General features: G+C 42.2%; 1 long non-coding RNA gene across 1 annotated transcript; it reads right to left on the bottom strand.

Annotated features, from left to right (window-relative positions):
- Window positions 1–14022: 14022 nt before the first annotated feature.
- Window positions 14023–18214, bottom strand: LOC144288005 (uncharacterized). The gene is made up of 3 exons (XR_013355950.1): window positions 18157–18214; window positions 15835–16269; window positions 14023–14896 (listed from the first exon to the last, which is right to left on the bottom strand). It is a non-coding gene; the product is annotated as an uncharacterized LOC144288005 (long non-coding RNA).
- Window positions 18215–19511: the final 1297 nt, after the last annotated feature.

Below are 19511 nucleotides of genomic sequence, written 5' to 3'. Positions count from 1 at the left end.
CTTGCATCCCGGGGATAAATCCCACTTGGTCATGATGAATAATCTTCCTAATGTATTATTGGATCCTATTGGCTAGTATCTTGTTGAGAATTTTTGCATCTGTGTTCATCAGGGATATTGGTCTATAATTCTCCTTTTTGGTGGGGTCTTTGTCTGGTTTTGGAATTAAGGTGATGCTGGCCTCATAGAATGAGTTCGGAAGTACTCCATCTCTTTTTATCTTTCTGAACAGCTTTAGTGGAATAGGTATGGTTTCTTCTTTAAATGTTTGATAGAATTCTCCTGGGAAACCATCTGGTTTTGTGTCTTGGGAGGTTTTTGATGACTGCTTCAATTTCCTCCCTGGTTATTGGCCTGTTCGGGTTTTCTATTTCTTCCTGTTCCAGCAACTTCTTGCAAGATACATACATGAAGGCAAGGGAAACAAAAGCAAAAATGAATTATTGGGACTTCATCAAGATAAAAAGCTTCTGCACAGCAAAAAAACAGTCAACAAAACTAAAAGACAACCTATAGAATGGGAGAAGATATTTGCAAATGACATATCAGATAAAGGGCTAGTATCCAAGATCTATAGAGAACTTATTAAACTCAACAGCAAAGAAACAAATAATCCAATCATGAAATGGGCAAAAGTCATAAACAGAAATTTCACCAAAGAAGACATACACATGGCCAACAAGCACATGAGAAAATGCTCTGCATCACTTGCCATCAGGGAAATACAAATCAAAACCACAATGAGATACCACCTCACACCAGTGATAATGGTGAGAATTAACAAGACAGGAAACAACAAATGTTGGAGAGGATGTGGAGAAAGGGGAACACTCTTGCACCGTTGGTGGGAATGTGAAATTGTGCAGCCACTCTGGAAAACCGCGTGGAGGTTCCTCAAAGAGTTAAAAATAGATCTGCCCTATGACCCAGCAATTGCACTGCTGGGGATTTACCCCAAAGATACAGATGCAGTGAAACGCCAGGACACCTGCATCCCGATGTTTACAGCAGCAATGTTCACAATAGCTAAACTGTGGAAGGAGCCTCGGTGTCCCTCAAAAGATGACTGGATAAAGAAGCTGTGGTATATGTATACAGTGGAATATTACTCAGCCATTAGAAATGACAAATACCCATCATTTGCTTCGACGTGGATGGACCTGAAGGGTATTATGCTGAGTGAAATAAGTCAATCGGAGAAGGACAAACATTATATGGTCTCATTCATTTGGGGAATATAAAAATTAGTGAAAGGGAATAAAGGGAAAGGAGAGAAAATGAGTGAAAATATCAGTGAGGGTGACAAAACATGAGAGACACCTAACTCTGGGAAATGAACAATGGGTAGTGGGAGGGGAGGTGGGTGGGGGGTTGGGGTGATTGGATGATGGACACTGAGGGGGGCACTTGGTGGGATGAGCACTGGGTGTTATGCTATATGTTGGCAAATTGAACTCCAATAAAAAATATAGAATGGAAATTCTTCTGCAGACACCTCTAACTTCTCTTCTAATAATGGCTTAAGAATTAAGATGGAGACAGGAAGTAAGCCTCTTTGGAAATGAAAGGTCTAAGTCAAGCTTTTAACTTGGGAAAACTCTGCCAACTTGATTACTTATTTAGCTTAAATTTAACTGTTCACATCCCAGAGGGTTTCGCTGTGTGTTTTATTCTCAGCAGCCATGAATGCAGCAAAAATTAGTATTTTTAAGAAAATTATTTGCTTGTATTTTTCCTGATGAGGGTGAGGGAGGGTGGGAGCAGAATAAATCTATTTGCAAGTTCTTTAAATGAAAGTCATTAAGCAATAGATGGCTTATTCTATATTCAGATTTTAGAAAAAATCTGCGCCATTTATGTTTGTTATATTAAGGGATAATCAAAGAAAAATAGTGTGAGTAAAATATTTCACTTTTGTCTAATAGTTTTACATGCAAATTTGGTTAAATGATAGAGAACATATAAAGGAAAAAATTTTAAAGTACTAGTGAAAAGGAGAAAAAAATGTGTATATTCTTAGTAAAGACTGCTGAACTGGCCTGATAAATATAAGTTGTAATCGCTAAAATACAAATAGTATGTTTATTTTTAGGTTTGATCACATGTGTAGGACCATAATAATTACTGTCCAAAGGTACTAGGATGTATCTGTCTATTATTCTTTAATGGACTAGATGAGTGTGGTTTTTTGTTTTGTTTTGTTTGTTTTTCGATGGACTTTCCCAGTGAGCATAGCCTGGCTGAATAAATGATTATATCAAGTATCTGTTCCAAGTTATAGAGGCCTCAGGAGCTTCTTGGTGTTTGGTTGTTTTGGGGAGAGTGAACTTTTTCACTTTATATTTTCACCCGAAGACAGGAGGGGAGAAGTGCTGGAGAAGATGAGTGGGCCCACCCTAATCATCTGGGTTTTTTTTAAAGCCCCACCAAGGGGTTCCATTCTCTCCCTGATAGATCTTGATATTGCAGTGCCTATAACCCCTTTAGGGGACACCCAATTCCCTTCTCAATCCTAAATCATGCCTAGAGTCAGATGCTGTGACTAGGGGGAGTATGTCTTATCCCTCAGGCATTTGAGGACAATAAGTTAGTGAAAATATTAATTTGCTTGACTGGATTTTTATTTCCAGAAAGAGGGGTGCATTCTGTCACTAAATATCATCTACCAATCGCAAAAGACAATGTTGTGCATCTTTGGTTGTGGTTTCCAAATAGTTTAAATTTTAATCCTCAACCTAGGATGCAAGGTCTTTGAAGAGTTTGTTTTGAGCACCAACCTGTTGACTTTGCTTAAAGGGCCATCATGAGGACTGTTTCAGGCAAGGACTCTTCAAAGTTCTGCTCTCGACCCAAGACAGGAAGAATGTAAGTGCCATGTAAGCCGATATAAGCTCAGTTTTTTTTTTTTTTTTAACCCACTGGAAGATTCTTTTATAGTCTATTTTCATCTAAAAGATCATTTGTGCTGGTACCAAATCCCAGCAATCATGAGAGAGCTTACATCTTTCTGTTGGACTCACCAACTTGAATGATGGTCTATCAGCTTTGGAGATTTGAACTTCAGGGATTAGAGACAGCTGTGCAGACGAAGAACCTCCCCCACCCCATGTTCTATCATTCCCACAGAAATAAATATGCTTTCAGTTGAGCCAGCCCAGACACAGAGGAGTCAACACGGGACCATTTATCTGAAAAGGAAACCCTGGAAAAATCCTGACGTATCTTGGAAAGGCCTCTAAAAATCTAGACATGACTACAGTTCAAAGCCCATGTTTTCTCCTCCCCCTCAGTCAAGGGCAGGCTCTCTCTTGGGGCTTTAGCTCTCAGTTTTCAACCCAGAGGCTAACTTCTGGCTCTGCCATCAACTAGCTGGGTGGAGAGCTGCACAGGGAGCCTCTGCATGCTCATCTGTGAAGAAATTACTTTTGGGGGCTGCAGTGAGAAGTAAAGAGGACCATAGGAATGACAATCTCAGTACATAAGTCTTTCACTAAAGCAAAACTAAATAAAGACCCCACAGAATGTTAGCACCTACATCCTTAGGTACATTCACTGGTAGAGGAAGACTGTGAACCTGATGTGCCAGAAAACACTATACTAGGAATGATAATTGCTCTTATGAACATTTTATTTTTTTGGAGGGGGAGGGTCAGAGGGAGCGGGAGAGAGAGAATCTTAAACTGGGTGTGGAGCCTGATGGGGGCTGAATCTCACAACCCTGAGATCATGACCTGAGCTGAAATCAAAAGTCAGACGCTTAATGGACTGAGCCACCCAGGTGCCCCTCTTATGAACATTTTAAAATACAGATACAGACATATTCTGTGAAGGCTGGAGGGTGCGCTAGATTAGCAATGGTAAACATTTTTTGTTTTAAAATAAAAAGGTAAATCCTAGCTAAGAATGCAATTGGTCATTAAATGGGTGGTCGGTGAGGACATAGAAGAGGAAGCAGTGTCACAAGAACTGGCAAGTGTTGGATAAGATAATATATATCCAGTGTGCAGTCCCTCATGTGTTTTTTTAAGTCAAAATGAGCATCAATGGAAAAATAATTTTCAAGACTTTAATTCAAGCCTTTGAAACAAGCTTGCAATGTTTTTCTTTAAATGTATTTATATATCTATGCATGTGTTTAGTTCTGGGAAAGGATCACAATGGGCTATTAACTTTCAACTCTGTGAGGATAGGCAGTGCCACCGTTCCTTAGAACAGTGCCAGTCACTAGTGAGCATTTGTTGAATAAATGAGTGAATAAGCCATGAATCAATAAGCAAATACCTGGCCACTGCTGCAGAAAACTAGGGAGTCACCAGAATGAGTTTTTAATTGTATTTGCTTTGTTTTTGGCAACACATATTGCATATTTTAGCTGTTTTCTTTGGGAGAATTGGGGTGTGTGTGTGTGTGTGTGTGTGCGCGTGCAATGCAAACTGTTGTCTGTTCTTACAAAATTGTGTGCGTTTTTTGTCGGTGATTGTGTTCCAAAAGACTCAGACCTGATGTGGTGAGGACTTCTGGATGTTTATGGAGTTAAGGAGTGTATTTGCCACTTTGTGCAGCGGAAGGATCTGGTCTACACATGGTTATATGTGAAAATGACCATTCCTTAATGTACCGAAGTTGGACAAGTATTATCAGCAATCACTAGGTGTTGTTGACTTTCAAGGGAGCAAGCAGTAATGGAATGGAGGTCTTCAATGTCAGTTCCCATGGGTGAAAGTGCTCTCTGTCATGGGCCAGGCCAGGCCATTGGATAAGGGCTTTCTCTCTTCCTCTTTGCCTCTCTCTCAAGGTCCCATAGCTAAAGTCTGTGCTCCAGAAAGAAGGTTGGAGAGCTGGATTTTGAGACATGGCAGCCAGGAAAGGGGATTCTTGGGACTTGAGTAGGGTAAGCATGTGGGCTAGACTATTAAATAAATATACCTCTGAAACAGGGTCATCCATAAGGTATTTCCATGACTATCTGGGCCTTTGGGAAAATGAATCCGACCAATTGTGATCATGTCAGTCCCTCAGTTGGGTCACTATGTTGGAAAAGTATTTAATGATTTTTGAACTAACAAGGTTGGTACCACCTGAGTTTCGTTATTCATCATAAGTCTCTTCTTGCTGTGAGTGATTCCTCGGGTTCGAGAGCCTTGATTTCACCGTCTTTCAACTTGCCAATGTTGCCCTCTTTGTTAAGAGATCAGGATTATATCTCTCACAGTTCCCCTTAACCTACTGCACTAAGTTGGCAAATCTGTAGCAGGTAATTTGGAAAAATAAAGAAATAGGATCTGATGTTTATCAATAAAGGATTGCTTGTCTGTGCAAGGCATTTTGCATGTTATTGTATTCATCCCTTTTGACAACCGTTACACATAACGGTTTTATGAAGTATTAGAATTAGCAGAATTCTAATAGAATCCCCATTTCACAGATGTGGGAACCAAGGCACAGAAGCCTAAGTCTCTTGCCTAACCTAGGGAATGAGAGCACTGAACCTAGAATTATTTGGCTCCAGAATTCCTGCAATTTCTTTCATGACACCTCCCTGTGCTTCACTCCTGTTCGCTTTTTAAATGTTCTCTCTGGATAGATATGTAGACATGAGGTAACATCGAGCAGGACAGAAGTGGAGATGTGCAGGTGGCATCTTGGTGAACACTCATCCCCTGCTTCTGCCTCCTCCCTGCCTCCCCCAACCCTCAACAATCTCCTGCCTCTGAAAGAAGTCACAACAAGGGATTTGTCACTTGAGATCAAACCAGTGATCCATCCAGCTCAGTTTCCTGCCTCTTAAATTTGGCTGAGTCATGACACTTGAGCAGGAGGCAGAATGCTGGGCAGCCCCAAGGCGAGCAAACAATATTGCATGGTGTATTTGATGAAAACATCCCAACTGACCCCAGCCCCGTGTGTGCCCCAAAGCAGCAGATTTAATGAAGAAAGTGGCCAGGTGAGGTCACAGACCAAATTCCAGGCATGTTTTGCCCACACCAGCTCGAAGGGTCTCCTTGCATCTCTCCGCTAGATTTATAGACACATCTGAATCTCATTTTTAAAATTCCAGCCTCTGAGCTTTGATATATTCCTTTCTAGTACTTTTCTGCTGTGGCCTGAGAAGCAAAAGGAATCTTACATCTGCCTCGGCGATTAACAGAAGGGGAAAATTTAAAATGGTCTTTAAAATTATTTTAATACCGTTTATAACATTGGCATCCTAGGGTGCAGGGAGAAGAATGGTAATGTGTTTTAAAATGTTTTCTTACTTCGAGTGGCATTGGTTTATATCCACTGCCAAAGAGCCATGTCATCTTTAAATTATTTCCCAACCACTGAAGCAGGCCAACTGCCTGTAAAAGCCATTGAGATCGTATGCCCTAACCAAGCCTAATGGTTCGTCAACAAAGCAGGTCAAAAGGGCCATTTCAGTGACCAGGCTGGCAGATTCTGGGTCCGAGACAGGAAGGCACCTAAGTCCCAGGAGGCAGGTGCCCCTGACCCCTAAAAGTAATGGCGTGGGGAGTAGAAGAACCTTGAGCCAAGTGCCCAGTCAGATGTGGGGACTCATGAGGGTATTGGAGGACCAGACCCAAAGTCCCAAGGCCATGGAGAGTAAAGATCCATGTCTCGGGTCTCATGGTCAGCAGGCCAGTGGATGCCTCCTCCTGTCCTCTGATGGACGCCAGGCTGGACTGGACACCCCCCAGGATCTCCCTTAGTGTATGCCGCACTCAGCCAGGGACCTGGGTACTGATGCTACTGTGGTGAGTGGGGGTGAGTCTGTCTATCTTCCTTCTTTCCTTCCTGCCCTCTTTCCTGCCTTCCTTTTTCCTTCCTTCCTATACTTCATGCCCCACCCCCACCCCCACTCCTTTCCTGCCTGGAGTGTAAATTTTGGTCCATTCCTTTCACATCTCTTTTGTGCTCATTTTTCTCTTTATTTGTGAGGTGGAATTAAGTCTGGCCCACAGGAGTTATGGAGCTTTAGTCCAGTGAAGAACAGCAACCCGCCCTTCCTCTTTGCCATCTTACCTTTATCATGAACAGAAAAAGTAGATCTCTGGATCTTGCCTGGGACTTTTCGCAGATTACCAGAATCCCAATAGAGTGTCCAAACTTCAGAGAGATTCTCTGGATGATCCCATGGTCAAGCCATTCCCGGCAAGCCGGTACCAGGTGCCCAGATTATCACGGTCAGTGTATCAGGAATGTGCACTGAGCCCAGAGTCAGGCTGCTTGAGAAGAAGGCAGATTTGTGAGTTATGAGGGGTGGTCAAGAGTTCAAGTTGATTACATTGGCATTTTTCTTTGGAAAGTTGCAAAGCACTGACATTAAAATATCCTCCCTGTTAATTAAAGGTTTTAATATAACTGGGGCAAAGGACGTTAATGAGCATCGTGGCACCCTGGCTGCTGAATTAATGACTAAGAGAAGGAGTCCGGGACCCCGGGCTTATCTGCCATTAGGCATCTCTGAGCTGGCAAGAGGAGCGGAATGACAAGAATCACCGTGGAGATGATTGAGTTTCTCAAGCAGCCTGTGTTATTTTAATGAGCCCGGGATATTGAGAACATGGTGCATTGATAAACTGAAGAAATAATGAAGGTTGTTTCTTCTCTTTTCACCCCCTTCAAATGAAGCAATTATTTCCCTGACCTCAGGAACTGAATTTCAAAGAGGGCTGAAGACAGGCTGAGGCCTGCTGCTCTGGTGAATTCTGTGGTGCCCAATTACTGACCTCAGGAGTCAGCATTCCGAAGATTAGAGTCACGGGGAATTTGCTTCACAGACTCACTGCTAATAATATACCTTCCGCGCAGACACCATTAACCTGCCTTTTCCAGTTAGCCGGCAAGGTATGTCTAGGGGCAAAATTGTTATCAGCTCTCAGGGGGTCAGGCCCCTGGCTCTAATTAGAAACAGAGGCACCTGCAGGGGAGTGGAATCAAAGCAGCCAGGAGTAAAGGCTGACGGCGTGGGGGAGGCAAGGTGAGAAGTCGCTCTACCTCTTGGAACCTGCGGGAACAATGCATCTCTGGTGCTGAAGGTGGGGCCGAGGCTTTAGTTTCTCCAGCCCTCTTAAAAGGAGCGCTGATTTTCCCTGCAAGCTTTAGGCCTATCATCTGGCCAGGGGATCGCGTCCCTACGACCTTATTTACAGGCTCCTGAGGACACGGCAGATTCTGCCCCTAGGCCCCAAACCTGGAGACCTCAGTCATCTAGCTGAATTAAGTGAACATTTGCTGAAAGATGCTGCGTGCAGGATGCTGTGCTGGGGTGGATGGAGGGGTTCCCTGAGAGAACTGAACCCGGATGCCCAAGGTATGCAGAGCAGGTCAGGAATTAACTCATCCCCCACACCACGTGCGGCCTATGGGAGGATTGGGGACACACTGGCTCATTTCCTGCAGCGCTTAATTCCTCACGTGACATCCCTGACAAAGGCCTCCTGGCAGCACCGCTGTTGCCAGGGGGCAGCGGAGTGTGAGGGGGGCAACGACGGAGGAGCAGGTGCATGGGGGGAGAGCTCCCCTGCCCAGGGAGGGTAGGAAGGCAGACGGAAGCCTCTGTACACCCCCATCTGAAGGAGGAGCAGGACATGGTCAGCAGAGTGGGGAGGAAATGTCCAGGCAGGGGGAGGTGTGACAGCACGAGGGAAGGGAGATGCAATGGGCTGTTACACCAGGTGCACGTTTGGGCACTCCCTGGGATTTAGCGCATAGTCTCTGTACCTGCCACACCATGGGAGCTCAATCGATACTTGGGTTAATCAATGTAGGGGGGCACAAAGTGTGGTTGGAGAGAACGGTGTGGCTGTGAGAAGTGAAGGGGAGGGTGGTGATGGTGGGGAAGGGCTTGGATGTGAGGGGCATGTCTGGAGAAGTCACTAGGAGCCTCATCAGTCACCCACAGCGATTTGTGCTTTACCCCAAAGGCATTGAGGGGCTGCTGAAGGCAGTGAGCAGTGAGCCTGGTTATGTGGCCTCATAGTCACGTGTTGGAAGTATGGGCGGTATAAAGGTGCGCTTCTTCACCGGGACTCGGGTCCTGGAATTAGCTGAAGACAAATGTGCCCTGAGTTCTTCTGGCTGGTGAACTATGCAGAGTCCCTGTCTGATGGGCATCCCGAAGTTCTCTTCTCCCGCTGGGTTTTCTGTGTTCCTCCCTCTTGTCTTTCTAGCCCTTAGCTTTTCTTACCCCTCTGCTCTTCTCCCAGGGCCCTGGCTCCACCTGGAGTGGAAGAGCCAGACCTCAGGTCCCATGGCTGGGGACAAAGCTCCAGTTTTTTACATTCTACAGCAAAGCAGCTCTGAGCAATCCTCTTTCTCCCACCGTGTAACTCTGATGTGTCTTATAACTTTACATGACTCTACCTCTGTTCTCTTTCCACTTACCACCTTTCCAAATGTCCCAAGTAGGTAACAGCATTGTATCAGGGTGGTGGAATTAGCCAGAACTCTTTTCAAAGATGTCCACTAATATGAATAGATAAGTTTCATTTTAAATATTCATTTTTATAATGAAAGCAGTGTTTCAAAGTTGTTTTTGCCTTCTCTGCAGGGCTTTGCTCTCTCCAGTGATCAAGAGTCTTTTCTTGACCCTTGAATAACATTCACACCACATTTCTTCCATCTCAGATTCCAAAAGATTCTGAGACTTGAGGATAGTTTTCAAACTGGGTGCCTAGTAGGGGAGTTGGCCCAGGAGATGAGGACAAGCTCTGGGCCCTCACACCCCTGCTTCAACCATAGCGACTTGGCACTGCTTGGGACCTGCCCTTGGTGTCAGATTCTGTTGGAGTCAAGGGTTCCCCAGTTGAGCAAAGGCTGAGAACCACTGCTCCAGAGAGCAGCTCCAGACTGACTGCCTGGAAATGGGCAAAAAGCCACTAGAAGGCAGCGCCGTTGAGTGCCTTGCCTTCGACCACTGGCTTTGAGGGAAAGTGCTCACGCGGCTCACTGTGGCTACACTTTAAGGACCTGTGATCATTTCTGTTGTGAATCCTTAAGACAAACAACCTGAGATATTTAAGAGATGAATCAAACTTCGGGAAGCAATCAACGGTTTTTGACATCTTGTAGGTGTCAGGCCTTGTGCTAAATACTTTATGAGAGTTATTTCTCTTACCTCTCTCAGAAACTGGAGGGAGAATGTTTGAGAAAGAAGAAACGTTGATCCTAAGTCCAAAAAGTCCGTAATGGAGCACAGATGAGCCAGAAAGAACATGACCTTAAATTCCTCAATTTGAAGTTGCTAGATTGGATAGGTCAAGTTAGAAACAAGTCTTTAAATGTTTCAACTTGTCCTTAGTAGGATCATCAATAATAGATGCCATGGAACTATGCAGTGCACATTCTAGAAGTGAGGCCTCAAGTCTTCATCCATAAACATCACCTGGAAGCGTGATAGAGCTAGAGACTTTCAGTCCCCACCTGCAGAGATACTAATCCAGTAGGTCTGGAGTAGGATCCAAGAGGTGACATTTATTATCAGGTGAGAATGACGGGTAGGCTGTACCGATAGGGAGGTCAAAACAACCACCATTAAGCCTGGAAGCTGGCTTTGCTTAAGTTCATTTGCATCAGGAAAAGGCATGGCTGCTAATTAATTTGGAAACTGAGGTCACTGGATTGATCCATGTTTGGTCATTCTACAGCGGAGCATTGAGCAAGCATGCTGGAATTCAAGATGGTCCAGTATCATCAGCATTTATATTAGTGTGATAGAAATATTCTTCCTTCTTTTCTTTTGTTATTTCCTGATAAAGCAGCAAGCCATGCTAATAAGTAGCTGAGCGTTCCCTTACAGCTGGTTATTTTGTGGAGGGTGTCCCTGTGTGTACAACCAAATCAGCCTGGCAAATGCATTTCCCAAGTCAGTAAGCTTGGAGGCCGTCTAGGCAGCCCTCATCTTTATTGAGGCTGGAGCACCCCCACCCTTATGCTTTTGTATGTTTCTTTGGCACATGATGCCCTCTTCACCCTGTCAAATCTTATGGATCCTTGAAGGCTTATTGCAAATGTCACGTCCTCCTAAAGCATTTCCTGATTTGCTTCTTCCACTTCCTTTTCCCAAAGAGTCAAGTCTCAGTTCCATTATCTTCAAACCCACAAAATTCACGGTTATATTTCTTTAATGGAGCATATTTATTCTTTCTTTCTTCCATTTTTATTGCTTTATTAAGTTACTAAAAAGACTTATTACAATACTTAAGCACCGCTCAAGTATGTACAGTCAGAAAGAAAGCTCAGCCCTCCGCAGCAGTCCTGCCCCCCACTGAGGACCTTTCAAAATGTATCTGCAGAATGTCTCTCCACTATCCACCCCTTCCTCCTAAACACACACCCCAACTTACTGTACTTGTGGGAGAAGCTTCGATCTGTAACAAAATAGGCTTCCTTTCAGTTGCTCCAGCACATAAAGAATTCCAAAGAATGATCAGCCCTTAGTTTGGACTTGAACGATACAATGCAACCCATAGATAAACTGATGAGCCAGATTCCTAGTATCTCCATCTTGACCCAGAGTTTTTGAGGGCACGAGATGTTTGTACTGGGCTCTCCTGGTGGCTCCCGTGCAGATTCGTACAGCTGGAAATGACAGTGTCACCTGGACTGGCTCCTCACCCTCTTTGTTTCCTTCCTCAGTTCTTTGCCTTTTTATTCCTCACTATGGGCTTGGCAAACCTTTTGTGAAGGGCCAGAGTGGAAATAGATTAGGCTTTGCAGGCCATGGGGTGTCTGTTGAATTGTTCAACTAGAAAGCAGCGGAGAACCCCGGGATCGTGACCTGAGTCGAAGGCAGCTGCTTAACCGACTGAGCCACCCAGGCACCCCATCAGGCTCCCTGCTCTTATGTCTTATAACTTTACATGACTCTACATGGGGAATCTGCTTCTCCCTCTGCCCTTCTCTTCTGCTTGTACACTCTCTCTCTCAAATAAATAAATAAATAAAATCTTAAAAGAAAAGCAGCGGAGACAATTCATAAATGAATGGGCATGTCTGTGTTCCAATAAGCCTTACTTATGGACACTGAAATTGGATTTAATTCCTTTTATTTTCTTGTTTCCCACCCATTCAATGATGTGAGAACTGATCTTACCCCATGGGTCATACAAAAATAGGCAGCGGCCCAGTTTGGCCTAAGGAGCAAGATGTACCAACCCCTGCCCAGCCCGAAACTTCATTTTTTGTGTCTGGTTCCTTATGAAGTTCCCAGTAATTGTCTATTTCCCTTGTAAGGGTGGGTCAGGGCCATGGATCTTGAGGTTCTGGGATTGAAGAGGGAAGGAGGAAGGGCCCTCATGTCATTTTGTCCTTCGAGTAAGTATCTCAGATGCAACAAATAAAAAGCAAGATGAGAACTTCTGATCTTTTTGCTCATCTGTGCTTTTATTTTCTTTTATGATTTTATTTATTTATTTGAGAGACAGAGAGAGCATGAGTGGGGGACAGAGGGAGAGGGAGAAGCAGGCTCCCTGCTTAGCAGGAAACCTGATATGGGGCTCGAACTCAGGACCTGAGCCAAAGGCGGATGCTTCATTAACTGAGCCACCCAGGTGCCCCTCACCTGTGCTTCTTTTACTCCACTAAAGGAGTATTTCCTTCCAGTCTTGATTTAAAGTACTATTGTTTATTGTACATATTTTATTCTACTTTACTCCATTTAATTAGTTTTCTGAAGATAAGGGCTTTTAAAACCCTTGTCTCTGTGTCCACCATACAAATGCCTGTTACAAATTCAGAGCTCTAACCTTTTGAAACAAATTGATTTTAAGAAGTCCTGTCTATTTTTATTTCTCAACCAACACCCTTTATCTGCATTCTATCCATGTGTACTCCTCTCTGCTCTTCCCCCTACAAATTAGCAAATAGCAAACAACCAGAATGTGCCTTCATAATTCTTTTAAAAACACAGACTATCTTGGAAATCAAGCAAAAACAGGATAGGATGGAGGGAAGACCTTTCTGCCTCTCTAGACACAGTTTCGTGTCTTTTCTCAAATCCCAAGGCAGCCCTTCCTGGGGATGGAAGACACAAACATGTAACACCTGAGGGCTAAACCTCAGCATGGGGGATTTGTGCAGGCTCTCTAAAGTGTTCAACACTCTCAGCCACTACTTCTATGAAGACGGCAGTAAGATACTGCCTGTACACGGGCTGAATGCTTCTGACCCCCGCCTCCACCCCATTCCTGCTGTCCCTGCCTTTCTTGAAAGCAGATGTGGAATTCGTAGTAGACAACGAGTCTTTCTTTATATGATTAATGTCAGAGTTTTTGTGACCAAAGAGAAATGGATGTTGATCAGAATGGCAGCAGGGAACACAGAGGTCAGAGAGAAGCATCCTCCCAAGTACTTAAACGTATCTTTGACTCTGACGTCCAAACTAATGTATTGGGGTCTTCATTTAAAAATTTTTTCCCTGGTCAAAAAATAAAACGTCTAACAAGCCAAAAGTATACTCAGTAGCCATATTAAAGTTCTCATAAACCCTTTATGAGATGCAAAGTAAACATGCCTGGCTCTTTGTATTTTGGTTTCTTGGCTGAAAGTTCATTTCAGCTGCCCTGATGTCAGCATGGGTATTTTTCTCAAACATGCAAACTCCTCTTTTTAATGTGATCTTTTATTTGATTTTCTGTTTTTGAAATGAATACTTGACTTTCTGTCCTCTGGACAGCCAACCATGTGGCCTACATGGACAGTTTTGAAGTGTGTGAGGCCATCTCTGACAACATGATATTCTACTGCCCAGAAACCAGAGAAGAAGCACATGCTATGTTTGTATAGAAAGGGCCTTTCTTGGATATATTTGCAAGGAATCATGGACCTATTTTCAAAGATCTGTTTCAATTCTGCTGACATAATATGGCTAGGAGTGAGTGGTGGCAAACTACAGCAGTGCTTGCTTTTGTATGGCTCATGAGATAGGAATGATTTTTTACATTTTAAAATTATTTTAGAAATCAAAGTAATATTTTATAATCTGTGAAAATCATCTCAAATTCAAACGTCAGTGTCCACAAATGAAGTTTTATTGGAGCTCAGCCACACCCATTTGTTTCTGTGTTATCTGCAGTTGCTTTTGCTCACACTGGCAGGGTGTAGTCCTGCTTGGCAAAAGGCATGCAAAGCCCTTCATAGAAACGGTTTGCTGAACCCTAGTTTAGAGCTCGGACTTTGGGTCAGACATTCTTGGATTGAATTCTGGCTCTGCCTCTTACAGTGTGAGATCTGTAAGTTTTTCTCTTCTATAAAATATTTTTGGGTCTGTGAAATATGGTCTACTTCATTGTTTTCTCATGCGAATCACATGGGATTTTACAGTTTCTTCATTCCCTCTGGATGTCACCGTTCCAGTTGAGAGAATTCCACCCTTTCCTGATCAAGGCCCCCATGCTCACTGAGGGGCTTTGCAAGGTTGTGGACTTGCCTCGTATTCAGATTCAACGAACAACAGCACATCAATCTTTTGGTTTTGGTTTTCCATCAGGTCAACTCTAAACATGGTAATAAACACTTTTAGCATTCACAGAGAAGCCATGTTTTTTTCTTTGCTGGCTGGAAGTGGGAATTTCAAGGTTTGAGCATGTATTCTGTAGTTTTAATTCATGCTGTATATTCAGGAGCAACCCTGTAGACTTGTGGTCTTCACATCCTTCTCCCTGGACAGTGAACCACCCAGTTCCTGAGAGTCTACCTGCTGTATGCGTGCTCTGTCCATTGCCACAGGCACTGGTTTGGTCAGGTTCATCAGTGCTTGTAGGGGTTGATTTTTGACCCTCTGCCATCACAAATGGGAATCTCACTTCCTATGTTCATTTCTGGGTGATAACCATGCTTCTTTCATGGTGTTGTTCAGTACGAAGTTACCACTTGTGGTTATTTGTTATTCAGTCTGGTAAAAGAAAGAGTATTTGTTGGAAGGATACTGCCTGGCAAACCAAATTGAAGGAAGAAAAAAAGAGCTATCCAGCAAGCCTTAAGAAGGAGCCAGGAAAGTTGTGTGGATTTCAGAGCACAGAGCTCCTCTTTAAGATGTTATTTTCATAACTCATCCCCACCCCCATTATTGTCACCTCTGTGACTTTGCAAAAGATGGGAAGGTCTGGGAGAACAAATCTGATGGGCTGCATATGTGGTCAGGAGGGAGGGTCTTGTCACTGAAATCCCTCCAAAATCACATTGACTGTTACAATGCCCACTGGTCTCAAATAAGGGATGCCAACGTCACTCCAACTTATTTTTTTTGGGGGAGGAGGGTGGTGGTGGTGGTGGCGAAAGTAGATATTACTTAGATTTTTCTCTAAATCTCAGTTTCCTAAACTATAAAATCCAGATAATAATACTCATTTTGTTCTGTTGTAAGGAGTAAATGAAACAATACAGAGAAAGTGGTGTGTACCAGGCTTAGCATGCAGTAAGCATGCAGTTATTATCCTCATCATTGTTCTCTGCATCAATTTCCTTATACAACAATATTTTCCCATTAAAAATTGTGCCCTCAGAACCTAGGGCTCATTACCTAAAACTCCATTTCAGTTTCTAGCCCAACAGAATTGCACTCAAGGATGAAGGGAATAGATCAATGAAATAGTTCATTACTCTTTAAACAAATTTTAGGTCACTGTCAAGGCTGCCTGTATTCCTGGTCAATAGTTATTTCCTGACTTTTTTCTGTGTTAGATTGAAATCCCTCTTAAGACAGGCTGGGTCTTTATTTTTTTAAGTTCAACCAATACTTATGGAGCATATATCACAGGTAAAGTTTATGGTGGGGTGGGGAAGAAGGGGCACAAAGGGAATTCTGTATTAGTAAGAGTGAGGACATTGTACCTTCATTACAAAACAATTTCAATGTGGGAGGAAGGGTGGGTGATAATCTAAAGCAGCTGGAAGCCAGCTGACTCCGGGGGGTATTCCTTGTCTGCAGAGACTGTTGAAGATTACAACAATGTCCTGTGGTTCTATCTGAAGACAATGCTCTTGAGAAGATGCTATTGTTCTGTGTTTGCTGACATAAAGCAGCTTAAGTGTGTTTTACTACTGCAGCCTGGTGTATTTACCAGACAAATGGTGGGTGAAAGAAAAAAGGACACCCAACTAACTGTCTATGCATTTAACAATACAAAGATTTCAAATGTCTAACAAGTCCTGACATCAGCCCCATCCTATGAATCACTTTAGGTAATAAGTTAGGTGGTAAACATAGATGCCAGCAGAGATGTGTCTTCAGGCTTCTCTGCCATTTCATCCCCAGGGATATTGGCTCTAAAAAAAAATGTCAATAGAAACAATTAAAGATAAAATTGAATATCTAGTGAAACTATCTTTTAAGAATGAGGCCAAAATAAAGACATTTTTAGACAAAAACAAACAAGCAAACCAAAACCAAAACCGATACCCTGAAGCAGGTTACTACCAACAGTTCTTCATTAATGAAAGGCTAAAAAATATATTTCAGAAAGAAATGAGAAATAAGCAGAAAAATGAGCAAGGAGGCGCACCCGAAATACAAAAAGAAATGGAAGTAAATAATATGATGTGTTTCTTGGTAAATATAAACAAACACTGACTATATTAACAATCTAATTTATGGGTATATAACATCAGTGTGGAAATAGAATCCTCAGATACATGACATGAAAGTCAGAAAGTATGTGATCAATGTTGAAGAACTCTAAGGTTATCCATATATTGTTTAAATTGAAGGTAAAATGTTGATCCACTTCTACTTTTTAAAGTTAAATATGCATAGTCATCTATGCATCTAGGATACCACTAACAGAAGAGACAACCAAAGTGTAAGTTTCAAATCAGAAAAGGCATAAAGTGAAAAGGGAGGAAAAAAACCCAACACTGAAGCCAAAAGAAGGCAAGTCAGGAAGGCAAGACAAAACTAAAAAGCTTTGGACAAAGAGAAAATACAGAACAAGGTGGTAAAAATTAATCCAAGTGCATCATTAATCAAAACAAATATTAGTAGACCATAATTTATAGTTAAAAGACAAATACTGTCACACTGGATGAACAAGCCAACAAACATCGATGCAGCACATTCAGATACAGACTATTTATAATAGATAAATATCGATGTAGCACATGATTCAGATATGGACTATTTATAAGTCTGTGTAAAAAGATATGAAAGGTTGAATACAAATGAGTGGGAAAAATTATGACAGACATATACAAACTCAAGACAACTGGAATAGCCAGGTTAATATTAGATAAAAGCTGATTTTAAGACAAAAGACATTTTGAGATCATTATATAACACCTACTGAAAAAGATTCAAAAGTTGACGAAATTATAAAATACACAGAACAACCATCATAGTGGGAGATTTTCAAACTACTCCCTCAGATATTTACAGATAAGGCAGATAAATGCTCAGTAAGTATATAGATTAACAGAATCTAATGGACATATATGGAACACTTTCCCCAGTAATTGCAGAACATACAGAGGATCTATGAACATCAACCTTATTTTTAGACGTAAGGCGATCCTCAACAAAAATTAAAATGAGTGTCATTTAGACCACATCGTGTAACAGAAGGCAATTAAGCTAGAATTTGTAACAAAAAAGATAACCTGAAGACACAGTATAGGTTGAGAAATTTTAAAATGCACTCTGAAAACTCATGAATCAAAGAAGAAACCAAAATGGAAATTAGAAAATGATGTGAAACTGACAGTTAATGAAATTGCTGTTCCTAGAAATTCGTGGACAATTAATAATTCAATTCCAGCTGCTGATGCCATGTATAAATAGGGACCCAAAGATGCCAGAACTTCTGATTTTTTTCAAAGGGTCCTGGCAACCTGGGATTTTTAATGGGGAATTTATCTTCATAACGCAGTGTGAGTTCTCCCCCACCCCTGCTTGAAACACTGGCAGGCCTGTCCATCACCTGTTTATTCCCCACAGTGTGGGAAGTAGGAAATCATTGAAAGTTTATTGAACTAGAGAATGACTGCATCACACTGGTCTGATTCAAAGCACTCAAGAGCTAGTAATATTTCATATATTTAAATGTATTATAGTATATATTTTGCATAGGTAAATATATATAATTTTATATAAAAATATATATGAAATATTATATGTATATGTGTATTTTAAATAAAAATGAATCTAGCTTAATCCCTCACGGCTAGTTGATGTAAGGCAGATACCAGTTGATCTTGGCACTTTGTCACTCTCCCTTGGGTGCACAGAATTCCTGCAGTTCCTGTAGCCCAGCAACATGACAAAGGCCCCTGGTCCTAGGGTCTCTGATGATCGCTATGGCCATTGTTCCTTTGCTTTGATCTATTGGATTTTGACATGGAGGAAGCACCTAATTAATATTGGTTGTTGTCGTGGTTGTTATTTACAAGCTCCGTGAGTAGAATAGATTTCATAATACCAACAATTGTGGCACTGGTCTGAGATTGTCCAACCCTTAGGATCAAGGTCAAGCCCAAAGGATAGAGCCCTTTTTGAGTCTGTTAAGGGAATTAATCAAGAAGCCAAGAAGATGGCCAGCTCGGTGGAAAGCCCGGGCTGAGCAGGCTGCTTTCCCATAGGATCCTTGATCTATAGCAGAGGAAGCAGGGAAGGAAAGAAGCTGTGGAAAGGTGGGGAAAGCACCCCAAGAGGGTGTTTGTGTCCATGAGCCTCCTGTCATCAAAATTTCAGCTTATAGCGTCATCTCATCTCAGAATGGACTGCCTGGTCAACCAGTTGCTTCCATCATATGGCCTTATGCCAACGATTTGGAAAGGATTTGTTACAGCCTGACATTTTCGTGTTTATTGATTTATTCCCAATTGTTCATGCTCTGCTAGAATAAAAGACAAATGTCTGTCTCGTTCACTGCTGAGTCTCCAGAACCCAGAATGTGCTATGCATACACAGGCCTTCTGTAAATATTCACTGGCTGAGTGAGTGTATACTTTGTAAATTTACCTGCATCCAGCTTTGCTTTTAGTTATGTACATTAGGAATAAGAGAGTCCACCAATATCTGGATTCTGTTAAGATACGAAATGCAAGGAGGGATAGGTTAGGAATTGCATGTGTAACCTCCATTTGTTTCCTCTAAATTGATCTAGGCTTAGGGGCCAAGATTCCTTTTGCAAAAGATTAAGATGGAGGGATGCTTTTTGGAAATGCCTTGTTTGGTGGAGGCCATTGTCTCTCTAGAGAATAGCACTTATTTCACAATGCAGAGAAACCTCTAGATGAAAAGAGGTGGTATAGGCTGCAAACCAAATTCAACAACATTTGGAGATGTGCAAATCCCTAAATCATCCTTTCTTTGGGCTCAAATCAGAGGACAATTGATAACAATTTCATTTCTTTCAAATGGGTTTGCAGCTCAAACAAAACCTTCACTCTTGCCAAAACTCTTAAATGCAGAAACATGGTGTTAAAGCAGTTTTGACAGGAAAAGAAGATAATTGTCCTCATTTCATGACGAAGCTATTGATGGTGTTCGGAATAACAATATTCTGCTGCTCACA

The sequence above is a fragment of the Canis aureus genome, chromosome 1 (genome assembly GCF_053574225.1).
Source record: "Canis aureus isolate CA01 chromosome 1, VMU_Caureus_v.1.0, whole genome shotgun sequence".
Lineage (NCBI taxonomy): Eukaryota > Metazoa > Chordata > Mammalia > Carnivora > Canidae > Canis > Canis aureus.
This window is presented reverse-complemented; position numbering and strand designations above follow the sequence as displayed.